We start from the raw sequence: 16,321 nt of genomic DNA, 5'->3' as shown, positions 1-16,321 counted from the left end.
GCAAGAGTTGACTAGAGCTATATTTTTAAACTCCAGCGGGCAAATGTAGCGTGGTTTGATTCTGGAAATCCGCACTGCGACCTGTTTCACAGTCGGTTTTCTTTTTTTTTTGCGAATATGTGCTCTCTCCGCAAGGGCTCTGAAAATGTCGCAGTGAAATTAATTGTTTAATATTGCGACTTCGAACTCTCGCAGCCATGGCGAAAGAATAAGCTTATATTATTCTCCTTAGCTATCCTTGAGGATTGAAAGAAGTGTGCCCCAAAAAGACTCGATTTTTGGCGGTAAGAAGAGGGCATTGCAACCGGAAAAAAATGAACGAGCAATGAAACGAGCGTGACAGTTATCGCGATAGCGTTCAAACATCGCCGTACCATATCATTTTCTGGTGCTTCCAACTCACAGATGTGGAAGTACTCACTCGCACTGAGACGATGGGGATGACGCATATTATTGGACTCCCCCCTGTGCGCTTTTCCAGTGTCAGTTTTCCCTGTGCTTGCGAACAAACTAGTTTTCGTCGTAATCTCTGCGCTGATGTTATTATGAGATTTAAGCAAATTTATTTTTGTCTGTACGTGATTGGACTCGTCGTATCTTTTTCCCCTAATCTTTTCCCCCGCCAGTATTCGTCTCTTCTCTAAGTCACCTCCACCGTTTCCAATATTCATCGTAATTCTTTTTTCCTAACCGTGGCTTCAAAAATGTAAACATAGTCATCCCCCTGCAATGTATTATTACGGTCACGGTCTAATAAAACGTACCTGAAGGCCTCTCATTTTCGAGGATATATACATGCGGGAGATCGAAAGGAAAATTCGACCAGTTGGTTGTGTTTCATTGCTTCAATAACGCAGAATGACGAAACAGAGAGGAGTAAGCGTACTACGCGCTCTGTTTACAACGCTTGCGCCCTGCGTTCACTCTTTGTTGTCTCGTCTGTGCGCTTTCTTCAAGCAATGAGTAAACACGTCTAGTCGTTATTTGCCCACTTGCTTCTAAAACTCTGTTTTCGAGGCACAAGTAGTGAAGTGCTACCCTTGCCCTTGACGGATGACATTTTCTTTCCGATATTGCCCTTTTGTATCGTGCGCCTCCAACGACATTTCCATTGTTTTTTACGCGGGAGCCCCCACTCGATTCCCGTCGCATGTGCATGTCTAAAGCCTGCCAATAGAGGGCGCGTGCCATTAGAAAATGAATGTGCCAGTGTTTGAAGCCTAGCACATTTTTGTTAGATGCCCACAGAGTAACACATATCCGTGGAGGTGCCTTGTACAATACTTTATAAAACGGCTAATAAATAATAAATTCAACAATTTCATTCAGTCAACAAGGCCAATCAATCAATCAATCAATCAATCAATCAATCAATCAATCAATCAATCAATCAATCAATCAATCAATCAATCAATCAATCAATCAATCAATCAATCAAACAATCGATAGATCGATCAATCAATCGTTCGATCGATCGATCGATCGATCGATCAATCAATCAATGAACAAACTTCCTGGGCGCGTGTCACCGAAATCTGATTATGCCGGGGTTTAAAGCCATCGGCATGTGTCAGTGGCTGGCAGACAACATGGACTGTCGCTAGGCAACGTCGTTCTGTCGAAGTGTGAAGCCTCTCAGTAAAGGTGACAGAGGAAACGAATTCCGCGGGAGCAAGAAAACCCGTTCCTACACTGTTAATATAGTTACACATCATCATCATCATCATTCTATCTCCGCCCACTGCAGGGCAAATGCCTCTCCCATGGATCTCCAATTATCCCGGACCATGGCGCTAACTGCGACCATTTTATCCCCGCAAACTTCTTGATCTCATTTGCCCATATAACTTTCTGCCGCCCCCTGCCACATTTGCCTTCTCTAAGGATCCACTCTGTTACCCTTAATGACCAACGGTTATTTTGCCTTCGCATTACATGCCCTGCTCACACCCATTTCTTCTTCTTAATTTCTACTAATATGTCCTTAACACGCGTTTGTTCCCTGACCCACTCCGGTCTCTTCTTGTCCTTTAATGTTACACCTATCATCTTCCGTTCTATTGCTCGCTGAGTCGTCCTCAATTTAAGTTGAACCCTTTAGTGAACCTCCAAGTTTGTGCCCCGTAGGTGAGTACCGGTAAGATGCAGCTGTCATACACTTTCTTCATCAGGGACAACTGTAGGCTGCCATTCATTATCTGAGAATGCCCGCCGAATGCTTTCCACCCCATTCTTATCATTCTAATTATCTCTGCCTCATGGTTAAGATTAGGGGTCACTACTTGGCCTAACTAGATATATTCTTGTAACGAAACAGCACGACACACGGGACAAAGGGAAGATAAGACAGGCGCCGACTAACAACTGTTTATTTGATTACTAAGAACGGAATATATAGGCAAAATGTTTTCGAATAGTAGGCGTGCGCATGACCAGTGAACAAATTAAGTTATTTACAAACAGAGGGAATGTTGCTATCAACGGACAACGGTATCTCGACATGTATAAAATCTATTTTCCAGGAGTGATAATGATGGGGTGCTTACACACGAGGTTCCTCTTTCGTTTATCACAAACGCTTCACAGATTTCGCACGGGCACAGGCCCTTGTATCTTCGTAAGATGCTGCATTTCTCGAAGCAGCTGGGGAAGTGAGTATACGAACGAGTGATAACAACTCTCCATGCTCGTTACGCAGACACAGTTTTTCTTTACTGATAAGGCATGGGGGTGCTCTCAACAGTACGAAAGACTAGAAAAAAAAAAGCTTAATAACGCATTTTCTGCCGGAAATATAGAATGTGGAATTAGCGGAGTAATCTATATGTAATCTATATAATAGGGTAAAAGAAGGTCATCGTAAAAAAATACCACAACAGAAAAAAAATTACCAAACGGAACAAAAAGTCGCCCTTGGCTATTTATAACGTAGTTCGGCCACAATTGTGCTTCGCAGGAAACCAAACAACCAAAAATATTTAAGCTACACAAATCTAAAAGGTGATCATCATCGTCATCAAGATTTCATCATCCTTACGTGATTGATTGAAAAAAGGAAGGGAGAGAACAGCAAAAGGTATTATTTCGGTTGCCGTCTTTCTTCACTGCCACCATGAACTAAAACCATCATCAAAATGATCAAAAACAAAATCAAACTAAAGGAAATCTTTCCAGGGTACGCAAAACACGTCCGAAAATCTCCGGGTACGTATTGGAGACTACTATAATATTTCTCGCGATCTAGCGTCCATAGAAGATTTCCTAAGCGCTTGAGGAGTATTCTTTTGTTTCGGACAATGAGTCCGCGGGCCAAGAATTTCAGTGCGCAGTCCGTCGAAAAATTTCTACACGCTTAAAGAGAATTCTTTTGTTTTGGGGAGTGTGTCCAAGGGCCAAGAATCTTAGTGCGCAGTCCGTCGAAAATTCTCCTAAGCGTTTGAAGAGTATCCTTTGGTTTCGTACAATGTGTCCAAAGACCAAGAATTTTAGTGCGCAGCACTTAAGCACCCGCTCCTGTGGTTTCGCATCATCCCCCAACGTCGGCCTAGTTGTAACCGAGCCATCGAAGATGACGTCGAATATAGACGAGATAGAGCGAGCAGGAAGGTGAAGGAGGAGAGTGTGACGAAAGTGTGTGTGTTGGGGGGGGGGGGAGGGGGGGCGGTATGCCGAGGTAGCACCAGACATGCGAGACGTGAACGCCAAAGCATAACGCGCGCCGTCATGCGTTCGCTGATAACGCGATTACTTTCTTAGACGCAGCGCCTATGCCAGGGGCCGGACACTTCGGCTAGTTTCGGTATCGCAAAATAAAGTGCCACCATGACGCTGGTAACCAAGCGAAAATTCAGCAACTTTTGCATATGAGGCTTTATCTTTTCAACATACGCAGCAACAAAGTAAAGTGATTCCATTATGTGCAGAAATGAAATGTGTTCTTGGCTGTTTTCTTTTTGGCACCCTATTTATTTATTTAGTCGCTTCATTCGTTGCGCCGAGGGCGGCGCTTTCGCTCTTATCTCTTTTGCTGCCATCCTGTCCGTCTGCTCCTGCCGCTTTCACTGTGTGAACGAGTAGAAGTTTTGTAGAATGACTTGAAGGTGAAAAGTTTTATGTCTGCGTGTGCGAACGGGCTCAAAATGTCGGAGAAACTGAGAAAAGGACACAACGCGTGCTTCGATGCTGTGCGGTGCGAAAACTCGGGAAGGAATAGCACAGCGAAATTTTTCCGATTCCCAGCGGACGGCAGGTCAGCACACTTTTTATTCTGTCAAAGTTATGAAGAAGCAAGCGCTATCCTTATCAAAAAAGCTGCAGGGCGAACCGAAAAATCTTCTGCTGTTGCTTTACCGTGAATTTCTTTTTGTTATGTACAACAAATTTGGAAATAATGTTGTAAGCATGTGAAGCTACTTGTCGACAGTTTCTCATGAGCCGATTGATGCCAGTGGACACGCAGACGGAAATTTCGCTTCGGTATCGGTTTGGTGAGCGGTTGCTCTTCATTTTCTTTCCACCGGAGAAAAACTTGAAAATTATGTTCGCCTAATGCGCTTAAATGCTTCTTCGACGAACTGGTTTGGCTTTAGAGCGTTCCGACGATCGGTTTCTTATAGTTCATCTTGAAGGTGGAAGCGCCCACAAAACAGGGACGAAAGTAGAAAAAAAAAACATAGACGACACGGCGCTATATTCTTATAGTGACATTACCACCTTTGAATGCTTATTAACAGGATAGAAGTCCCCAAAATTATTTTCGTGGCAGCTGACCCCTTGCATTCCGTGTTACGAGAAGTTCGAGTTACCTGCGTGACAGCCGAGCTGCGCTTCGCTTTTCAACCTGTGCTAGGACACATTTTTTGTACCTTGTTTGCACTCTCAAAATTTGTTTCACTTTTACGTGTTGTTTATTGATATCTATGGTGGTATTTCTTTCATTTACTAGGTGTGACGTATGGATAAATTATGCAGAAAATTCGCTACCTATAAATTTTTTTGGCTAGCAAGTTTACAATAATAAGAATATAAAGCGAATGTTAATGGTGGCGAAATGTGCTTGTCATCTTACTTCATAATCATTTTATTATTCACGAACGCGTGTTTTTATGAACCATGGTTTGTGTAGAATTGTATTGCGTACAGTAAATGAACGTGGTGACCTCTGCAGCAATTTTCTGCATGCGCTGAATTGTACGAAGATGTCTCTTATGTTTGTGTAACCGACACAGAATGCGGACATTTGTACTTACTATACGAGATACACAGCTCTGTGTTATTGGGGCATGTATTTAACTTCGCTTGCGATACGTTAATAATAAAATCAGTGAATAAACCACATTTCCCACCTACTACTTTTTCTGCCCCAAACAAAATTGTCACGCTTCAGGGCGTGCTGGCTCGCGCGTATTTAAATAAGAAAGATATCCCAACAAATGTTTTGTGCACGTGCTGAGAGTCCAAGCAAATTACCAACGGAAAGCTGCGAAAACAAGATGTGCAGCAGCAACACAATCTGAAAAGCAAAATGTAAGCGGTGTTTGTTCACACTTGCGGCGCACAAAGCAGTCGCGCACGTTCAGCCCATCGCAGACGGTAAGCGGCACGGCGTTTCCTCCTCGCGCTTCAACGAAAGCGTTTCCATAGCAGCATCAGTGATTTTTTTGTTGTTTTTTGTTTGACAGTTTGGCCTACCAAGCACCAGGGGACAAATTGGTGCTAGTGGCGCAATTATCGGTCACCTGGGGGGTATACCAGCTGACCTAGCCGTGCCTATGCGCTGTCTTCGAGAAGACTACAGTTCGCCCTGCGCTCAAATCTTGCATAAAGCAGCATCGTAATTGTCAGCCATATTTTAAATTACGCTCAGTGGGACACCTGTGTGAAAGATCTAAGGGGCTAAGGAGGTGCTATTACGCCTTAACTATACGCCGGGCAGTTTATCAGAATACGGGTAACATTCGCATCTGTAGGGCGTTATGGCGCGAACCTAACCAAGATGTCCGCTTACAAGAACGGGGTAGTATAGCAAAATAGCCTAACGCCAACCGTCTTATACATTAGTTGGCTCGCTTCTATATGTAACTGGGTAGAAGATTTTGGGAAAGGAATTATGTTCGCAAATGCAAACCCCGAAACCATTTCCATTTCACCTTTAGAGATTCTACTCGTGTCCGTTGTATCACCAGGGCGCTCTAAGTTCCCTCGCAGGTAGTTTCCGTTTACTTTATTACTAAAGGGTAAAGGGTTCCCCATAAGCCTCTAAGCAGAGCTTTTCTGAGTTGGCTCACACCCTTAAGCAAAGCTAGTAGTGTCACGTTATGAAAATGATGATCTCACCTACATGTCCCGGTCCTTGCACGCCTAACTGGCCTAAATCTGTTTGCTTAATGACGCCATCGGGTTGCGCGGAGGGGGGGGGGGGGGCTTGTCAAGGCCGCAACAAAGACTGCAAGTTCCCTAGCCCGAAAAAAAAAATGTTATGGTTAATGGCCGCTAAGGGAGGCTGCTTGAACCCAAAACGCAGCAGGAAGTGACGGGACTACCCGCGATGTCGGCGGAGGGCACTGAAACAGCAGGGGGTACGAATTGCCTGTAATAGGTCCTACCTGTGGCCGAAGACAGCCCGAAAAGCGCACGAAAGACCCGAACACTGTACAGGAACTTCATGACAGCGTTGTTGTCAACAGCTTTCGCGTAATCCCTAATGGGCGTGACAACATTTGTCTACGTTTTTTACTACGGTCGTCGAGAGTTCTTTACTATAGCGACAACTGTGCGACGAGAAATAAATGTGAGGAAAATGACCCCCATGATTCCCACGAGTGGGACAAGGAAGTAACGATTCAGCGGCTCACGTAACAATCACTCGGTCGAAATGAGTGACACGTATCTGTGTGACTGCACACTGCAGTGTTTTTATTTTCGGTGGACAGGTGCGCGACAAAGACCCGTATGGAACACGGAAGCTGGAAGAAACAAAGCGTAATTCATACGGATGCGGGGGAGCGATGATAAACGTGAACTGCAAACTGCAAGTGAGGTAAGTTCATGAAATCAAGACTAGGAGGCGTCGGGTACCTAGTAATCACTGTACATGTGTTTGTTTTAATGTTTATTTATTGTTGCCCTAACTATTTTGTTTAAAGTAAGTGTGGTTGGCGGGTCCGCCAGAGTGTTGACAAAATTTTCGCCACTGGCTAACTGCTGCCCTTGTTGAATAGGCACTTTGAATGTAGGTAGAGTCAAGATATGCCTAATGGGTTGCCTGAAAAAATTGCTTGTTTGGTAGCAAGACTTTTTAGCTGCTACTGCTTCCACCGTGCTGAAGATCTAAGACGGCATGGTACGCATTCCGGCACGTGGTTGTGAACACACATAAGGATGTAGCAATATAGAGGTTTCCACTTCTCATGTTTGTGGTGGTGGTGATGATGATGATGATTGGGTTTTTATGGCGCAAGGTTGACTTAGGGCAAAGATGGCCAAGGAAAAGTTATTTTATGGGGACGAAGTGATGGTGAATGTAAAACATTTAACTAAAAATATACGTGAAATGACATAAAAGACCATGTAGATGACTGGCCAGGGTGTCAACATGCATGGTAAGTGATAAGGTGCAAAAACTGGGCATCCCTAAGAAACTTAAAATTACGCTTGTGGGTAATTATACGGTCGTCTCCTAAAAAGTATGAACTTCTCATGTTTGTGCCGAGCATAAAGAGATCAACGCTCAGTTTGTCAAACAATAGGTGTGCGCCTCGGACAGCATTTGTCGCTTAGGTTCATGTGATAAGATTTATAAGCAACATGTTTAGCGTCCAAGGTACGAGGCATAGTGAGCGAACATTGCAAATCGCCTTTGTTATTCTTTGTCACAATAAAGTTGACAACTACACGGTGAGCTTAGGCCAACATCATAACTACGTCTGTTGCAGTACCTCCAAATGCTCGTAGCCTTTATGATGCTCTAAATCATTATTTAAAAAAATGGCATGGAAATAAAATGAAGATGCAAAACAATGCGGTTGGATTTTTCCTCCGTAACCGGGCATTCTGCTAAACAAGGGTACACTTCCTGGGGTGGCTGAAACAGAAAGTTGAAATGTCCCACAAACGATAAGAGGTATCTGCCACAATATGCCCGATAGCTGATATAAGTTTTAAAGAGTGCGAAAACAATGGCCGTTGAACCCTTGCTCTGCTTTTCCTTCTGGACGGAGCTTGGGATTGGTATACGTGCGACTGGAAACGTTATTCACTGCGGAGAGGTGCGGGCTCTCGGGGCGCGCTACAAACACAACCGACCGCCCATTGCAAGAAACCTCTTTTTTATCGCCGAGACCATTTCGCGATGCAACACACCGAGGGCGAGGAACTCTCTATCACCTGTTTTAGCACTGTCACTCCGAAAAAAAAAGGGAGGTACAACAGTTCACAGAACCTGCAGAGTGTTGCGAAGTGTAAATATATGCTTCCTGCGTCGCGTTAGCGCGTCGCTGGCATGGTTTACCGTGGCCCCCCACAGGGCGTTGACAACTGCCGGCTGGGGATGTCTTCTCAAGGATAGCGATAAGAAGCGAACATCGTAAACGGTCACAGTGCACAAGTAGCCCACATTGTCGGTGCTGCATTTCCACCATGGACTCACCCAGGAGCTGGCTTGTGGCTGCCGGCTGCTGCTGGGTGAACGTCTTCGCCTTCTGCATGCTTCGGTCCACGGCCGTCGTGTACGTGAATATCATCGACACCTTTGAGACGACACGTGAGGAGGCCGCCTGGCCTGTCACCTTGGCGGTGACGTGCTTCTTTATCGCAGGTGAGCCCTACTCTTTTAGTTTTGGACTTGAGTGGCCATCTTGTCACTGTGAATACCGCTCCGGCAAATGATTGAGGCGTAAGCCACTTCATTATGATTAAGTAGTTAATAGCTTGAAAAAGAACAAGGACAAGAAAGACGACAGGACTAGCGATGCTTGTACTTGCTCTGTTGTCGTCGAGTTACCTTCCCTGTCCTCGTTGATAGTCGCGCTGTGAACTATTTCAATATGACCTACTAACGAGGCCAACAGCACACTTTGCTGTTGGGCGGAGAAAGGGCTTGTAGGAGACTACAGATGCGGCCCCGTTCTTGTTGTTCAGTTGATAACGCGAATCAGTACTGTTTGTGCGTTAGGGAAGCGACAATGGCGGGACAAGAATCTGTTTCAATTTCCGCGGAAAAGGTTGAGACAACCTGTAGCTATAATTTTGTATTCTTTTCTAGTCTTAAATGTGGTTGGTGAAAAGCAGCTTACGTAAGTTCGCTAAGCAAGGACTCGCACGTCTCCAGTACCCTGATACGAAGCGTCACGCTTGTGTACGTAGTGCTGCTCACAGAGCCTATCGTTGTGGATGGTTGCTGAAGATATGATTTCCGTTTGGGGCTCACTGCCTGCATACAGTTCATCCTGTGACGTGCTTCAACACTTTTAATAGCTGCTGAGCGAAGTTTTTACAGCAATAATTCAAACATTCAAACATAATTATGGTGTGCACTCGTGCATCATGATCTTCGGTCTGCGCTGGCCGTTGATAAATGCAAGAAAACAACACCAGCGAAAAAAAAAACACATTATTTTAGATGGCGAAAAGTTCTGTCACCCATTTGCTTTTCACTCAGTCAAACTTCTCTCTCTCTCTCTTCTCAGTATTTGCAATAGCAAAAATTAAGCCTTGGAGTGGGCGGATCCTATTGAATAGCGGGAGTCAGTATTCAGGCCGATCAGTCGAATACAAAAACTGGCTCTTTTGGCGGTACCACGGCAGTAGTAGTAGTTTAGTACTACTACTACTGCCGTGTTTACTAGTAGTAGTTTACTACTACTACTGCCTTTATACCGCTAAAAGAGCCAGTTTTTGTATTCGACTGATCTGCCTGAATACTGACTCCCGCTATTTAACAGTCACGGTCGGGAGAGCTGTAAACAAGGCCAAGTCCCAGGAGATAGTGGATATCTGCGGTCGATTCCGATGTGAAGCAACAGGTGCAAGTGGTCCCAAACGGTGCGCGTCCATTCAGTGCCCAAGTGTGGGTGACGTCTAGGGTGATTGCCGCAGCCACACAAACCCTTCGTAGCTCCACCTGCTTGTAGTAGGCCTGTTAGGCCCCAGGGAGGTTATATTTATTGTTTGTCTTGCCGCAGGTCATAGGTGAATGTGTATGATCATATGATGTTCAGAAAAGGGGATCAGACAAACATTGATGCACACAGTGAAATTAGCGCACGTGTGGAGCGCCGAATGTCTTCTTTGTCGGTGATAGATTCGTAAATTGACTCGGTCCTGCGGAAATAAACGTAATGGGTACATCGTAAGAGGTTTAAGTGCCACCATGTCCGCCTGTTGCTGTCCAGGAGTTTGCGTCCTTGGGGCCCAAATTATCTTCACGCGGAAGCTGAGTGTTGCGGCCTCCAAGTGAATAGCTCGCGATAAAGGTACTTCATTAGGCACTTTTCGAGAGCCTTGTACACCCCCTTATCAGTTGTGATTGTACTGGCCTATGCTGTTGTGGGATCGCCAAGCTTCAGAAATTGTTTCGAGTTCACCGAGGGCTCACGAGGCCAGAGTTCCTTTCAGCTATTTCCTCTTGACGCGTGCTTCGGAGACGCCATGCGACGCATGTGAACAAGTCATCATAACGAGTGCTAGATTCCCACAGCCTGGTCCTTGCACGATACACCTTGAAGACAGTCCATACCCGCGCCGCTTTTATGCAAGCAGCAACGCTTAATCACTGGACCAAACTTACACTAATTAAGAATTCATATATTTTTGCCGTTCCCTCGAATATTATCGAATGACAAAAAGTTATTGGGACAGGTACAGTGAACCTTCAGGAAATATGAGTTGGCTTACTGTATCCACGGACAGGGCTTTTTCTCGCGTAGATAGTTTTTGCTGTTTGTGGAATGCGTTGGCTGACAAGCTACAAAGGACTTTACTCAATGTTTGTGTTTCAATATCCCATGACACGCAAAAATTTTCGCTGTTGTTCGCACACTTAATTTTGACGAAGGGCACGAGGACGCATGTTCGCTTCTTGTCCGCGGTGGCCGCTTTTCTGATGGAGGCGAAAAGCAAAAACGCCCGTGTGTTCGAGGTTTCTCCGCACGTTTAAGATCCCCAGGTGGTCAAAATTAATCTGGAGCCCATCACTTCGGCGCGCCTGATCGCCTGTGAAGCGTCGGTGCGTTAAACCCCACATTCAATCAGTTTTGACGACGAGTAATACTCGAATGCGTAGCATTCTTTGCCGAGTACCCCCACAGCCAGGAGCGTGTAACGCCCTGCATTTCCACAAAAATGCAGATTTCGCGAAAATTCCAAATGTAATCGTTAGAATAACGTAAATGGATATAATTAATTGGTCGGGCGAAATTTCGAAAACTAAAAAAATGATAAAAAATAAAAAGAATACCGGAAATAGCAAAAAGTATAACGCATGGCATTTCCACAATATTGAAGATTTCGCGAAATTTTCACCTAAAATCGTTATAATTGCGTAAATGAAGATAATTGGTCGGAGAGGATTTAGAACAAAACAAAAAAATTTGGCTGGGAAATACTCACACTCAAGACAGGCGGCATAAGAATTGTACGCATTAGTAGACAATTCTCTGAATTTTTGCAGAATTTTTTTAGTGCTGCGTTTTCGTTTCTCTGTCACGTCGGTAGAAAAACAAATTCATGATGTAGGTTTATTTGTGCGAATGTTTTGATTTGTCCAACAATTAAAACACTGAAACACTTTTTTTTCAACTTTTGTTGAAATCTCAAATGCTTGCCGAACGTAGTCAACCAACACATCCAGTACTTATAAATTAGGTGGTCGCAAAGTGCCTCAGCCAAAAAATTACTGCTCTATACCCATCAGATAACTTGTAAATGTTCAAAAGATTTTTCTCTCTCTCCTGGTCTTGCCGTTCTCCGACCGCTGAAATTACGTCATTACAGCAGTGAAGTGGCTATTGGCCGGCTTTCCTTCCGCTGCAACGATGAACGCATCCGATATACACTGTAATAAAACTGACGTAGCTTGCACAAGTGGTTCAAAGCAAGAGAAAGAGCGGTGCTGGCGGTCGACCTTGCTCCTTCCGGTTTTGCTAGGCCTTGCTAGGTTTTGCTAAGTTGTGTACTTGCTCTTATTTTGTTCTGCGATGTTCTTGCTAGGCTAGTCGATGAGTTGAGGGGTGAGGCCAAGTTTAGGCAGATTTCGCAAGGACGTTCCGGTCGGCCCGCCACAATGACAGCGGATCCCAGGGAGGAAGAAGACAGACCGACCTCCAGATCCGCAGCTTCTCCACCCTTGCACCTCTAGTACAAGCTGCGCCAATATTTGAGCCTTTTAGTAGCACAAGAAATACTATTACCTTTAAAATTGTATAATACGAGGTGCGCATATGCATATGCCCCTTGTGCTCCTAGTTGAGCAGGCGAGAAAGCCGGCTTCACTGTTTTAACGCCCTATCGGCGGGGGTACACCATGGCGGCGCAGTTTTTGCTCGTGTTTTTTTTTTAGGTGCGGCGCACCTTAAGATCTCACAATCTCCGTCCGCGTCCGTGCGCATAGCATTTACAATCGCAAAAAATCACACAGGCACCGTCAGGATTCGAGCCTGTGTCTGGTAGACCAGACAGAGTTAGTGTCAGTCGTCTCAGTCGTATCAGGCTGAGTTAGTACCCGGGAGTCAAACGGCTTACTCCCTCGCCTGTAACGGCGCGGAGTACATTAGGACCTCCCAATGTCCGTCCGCGTCCATCCGTGCGCAAACCACCCGATTTGCGCCCCGACCATCATTCGATTTGAGCCGTCAGTTGCACTTTCATTTAGGGAATAATCAAGGTGCAACTCGCGGCTCAAATCGAATGATGGTCGAGGCACAAATCGGATGTCACTCGCGGGGCGCAACTTGGATGTCACCTCGAGTCCCCGTACTCCGCACCCTCACCATCATCCACGGAGTGGAGATATGTTGCCATTTTTTTATAGCGCCACAGGACCAAGCTCAAGCTTAAACAGTTCAACTGTTATGAGAAAACCACAAAAGCAAAGCATAAACGGAAGGTGTATCTGCTGTGACGAGCAAATCACGCAGTGCCGCTCCGAGCTGGCGAGAGATAGAGCTTTCGCAGTGCCTCCCGACGCGAAGGAAAGAGCGAAAGCGTCTTTCGGAAGGGTTGCAGAGTCCCTTTAACTGTACTATCTATCCACTGCAAAGAGTTTTTCATGGGAGGCCACCGATTACAGCACCAACTCAAGCGCAATTAAATGCTCGCAGGAAAACTTAGGGATGCTTGTGTGTGAATGAGAGCATTACTCTTTATTGCCGCAAGTTCATTTCTAATAATTTAGTTGATTTCACTTCACTTGCATAATATTTTAACTTTATTCTCGGCTCATAAACCCAGCGTTGAATACCCCACAGTTGTTTTCTTGAGGAAAGAAATAAAATGGCGCAGCCTGCACTAGTGGTCTAAGGCTGGAGAAACAGCACAGCTGGCGGCCCCTCTACCTGCGTCGGAGAACCTGCTGTTGCACCTCACATTTATTTCAGAACTTGCCGCTGAGAGTTCGCCGTGACTGGCAGGCCTGTATCGTTTCGTCCGTACACGTTTTCACATCTCTCCCAAAGTGGACCGCGTTAGCACGTGCTAGAAAACCCGCGGCCAAGTCCAAAGCCGACGCCTGCGCTTCGAAACCAAAGGAATGGCTGTGCGACCGGAATGTGCTGGTAGCTCAGTCAGATAGACGCCGATTCCATAACGCGGGAAACCCGGGTTCGATTCCGACCACGTGAAGCGTGTTTCTTTCCAATTGGCTGCACATGTTCTTGTTCCCAGACGCTGCTAACCCCGTACCCCTGGGGCCTTTGGGGTGGAACAGTGGTTAGTTTGCCAGTTTCACGGCGTAAACGTAGCAGGTTCGATTCCCGGGACCTCCCTAACCGCATTTTTTTCTTGAGGCTTCAAGGTTTTTTGGTGCATCGTACGGGCGAACTTAAAGGGGTTAACAGCGCAAAAAGACGACGACACACAAGGAAGAGACGACAGGACAAGCGCTGAACACTGCAACTGATTTTTTTATTTCTCCATGAAATACATATAAACCAAGACACATCCAAAAGCAAAGCCCAACAAGTATGTCAAACACTTATCTCGGGCCCCGCCTTCTACGCTCGTTGCCCCAGATACTGCTTTTCTTTTTCTGAGAGTGCAACAGATGGCCTGCTGACGCAGGTTTCATCAAGACGGCCAATCTCGAGTGCCTCGATAACCTCTCGCGTATGCCTGTTATCGAGGCACTCGAGATTGGCCGTCTTGATGAAACCTGCGTCAGCAGGCCATCTGTTGCACTCTCAGAAAAAGAAAAGCAGTATCTGGGGCAACGAGCGTAGAAGGCGGGGCCCGAGATAAGTGTTTGCAATACTTGTTGGGCTTTGCTTTTGGATGTGTATTGGTTTATATGTATTTCATGGAGAAATAAAAAAATCAGTTGCAGTTCAGCGCTTGTCCTGTCGTCTCTTCCTTGTGTGTCGTCGTCTTTTTGCGCTGTTAACCCCTTTAAGATGCTACACCAACTAGTCCACCAAGCCATCCTCGTGTACGGACAAAGCTCCGCCTAAACTGCTATGCTGTTAAAAAAACTGACTGACCATTACGATACTCCCCAAAGTGCTGCGTCTCGAGAAGTGATCGCGCCATCAGCAAACGCACGACGACGCGCCCAATACTCTGGAGTTATCTAGTAGCGCGTCGCCGCCACGGAGCATGCCTCGCGCGACCTCGGCATTCGGCCCGCCCGCTCCCCTGTTAGCTCTACCTTCAATGACCCCTTCGTGATCTGGGTTACAATGATTCCGACGCTGAGGGACTACGCGAAACCACAGGAGCGGGCGCTCTAAAACATGGCTCCACGTAGCCACTGCGGTGCCGTTCGCGATTCACTCCTCTCGTCTACCAATGACGGGCCACATTTACACTACAAATAATACATCCTAGCCGTATTCTTCTGGCAGGCAGGCATGTAGTCTCCTGGCCATTGGGCAGCGCTCCGGTACCGCGGACCCCCTCCCCCGTTGTGGCATCCTCACCAAAATATTCTGGCAATGGGCAGTCTCACTGCGGGCTGCCCTTTGCCCCGTCCGTCCAGTAAGCAGACGACCCGTCCGTCCGCCCCCGTTTTTTTGTACCTTAGAGTGTCTCCAAGGTGCGGCTCGTGACTGGGGCTCGTGACGGGCCATCCCTCGCCTCAAAATCACGCATAGTCCCAGAAATCTTCTGGCTGGCAGACAAGCACGCAGACAGGTAGTTTACTGGCAAGCGGGAGTCTCTTGCGGGCAGGCAACTCCTCTGGATAGCAGAGAACCTCCCCGAAAGCCGTCTTTCTCGGTACCATCAAATGTCTACATACGCACTCGCACACGCACACGTATTTTCGCACAATGTGGCAAAACATTTAGCATTGAAAAAAAAGAATTGTTTGGTCTGGTACGCCTTTCATGTGCCTATGGTTTCAACGGTGTTTTTGCTTTAACACGAGGCCGTTAGCAGGGCTAGAAGTCGGAAACTGTCTGGCGTGGGCATCAGCCTCGACGGTGAAGCACGACAGGGGGCGTTTAGAACAATTTAATTCTCCCCGCCTTCCATGTGGTAACAGACCGCCTAGAAGGAAACAACGACTCTAATAGCCCACTGGGAATAGCGAAACACCACCTATAGCAACTTACTAATGGTTTTTCAGTGAAAGGTGATAGCGATTGGATTCTAGGAAAGATAGTAGCTTAGTGAAGTCACAAGCAGTGGGAGTGGTCGCTGGTAGTCCAAGACTGCGGGACGGTAGCATGAAGGAAGAGAAGGTATCAAAGAATGCTGTGTCCTTCTCATCAAACCAGTTGATCGCAGCTCATTTTTTGTCTTTCAATTACGTTGCTTCTCACAGTCTAACCAGGGGAGTGAAACTTCCTATACCTTGCATGGTACGCGATTTTCGCTCGCAGCGCCGGACAAACTCCTGGTGTTTGGGGGCGGTACTAAAAACATGGCGGCGCGTTGCAGACATGCATTAGGAGACGCCATCTTGATGAGGACTGAAAAGTCGAGCAGGGGGGGGGGAACCGCCACATTATCAAAAGGGCAATTGTTTCGGTCTGATTGATAAAGTTTTGCGCGTCCACTTCTTTTTTCACCTCTTATTCTAAGTACGACGTTTTGGTTTATTAGTGAACACAACCCAGACAAAAATAAAGAGCGCAGTTTTTTTTATGTTTATTGCCTAAATTTACCA

The 16,321-nt window shown here is 46.1% G+C and overlaps 1 pseudogene across 1 annotated transcript in view; it reads left to right on the top strand.

The window, feature by feature from the left end:
• The first annotated feature begins 6,938 nt into the window (after window positions 1-6,938).
• The window catches only part of LOC144174570 (monocarboxylate transporter 12-like), a 33,984-nt pseudogene continuing 24,601 nt past the window's right edge, over window positions 6,939-16,321 (top strand). The window contains exons 1-2 of the transcript XR_013323494.1: window positions 6,939-7,039; window positions 8,652-8,815. The product of XR_013323494.1 is annotated as a monocarboxylate transporter 12-like (transcript). The remainder of the gene's footprint in view (window positions 7,040-8,651; window positions 8,816-16,321) is intronic.

This window comes from Haemaphysalis longicornis, unplaced genomic scaffold, assembly GCF_048455015.1.
Source record: "Haemaphysalis longicornis isolate Haplotype H1 unplaced genomic scaffold, Haemaphysalis longicornis Haplotype H1 scaffold_3, whole genome shotgun sequence".
NCBI classification, from domain to species: Eukaryota; Metazoa; Arthropoda; class Arachnida; order Ixodida; family Ixodidae; genus Haemaphysalis; species Haemaphysalis longicornis.
This window is presented reverse-complemented; position numbering and strand designations above follow the sequence as displayed.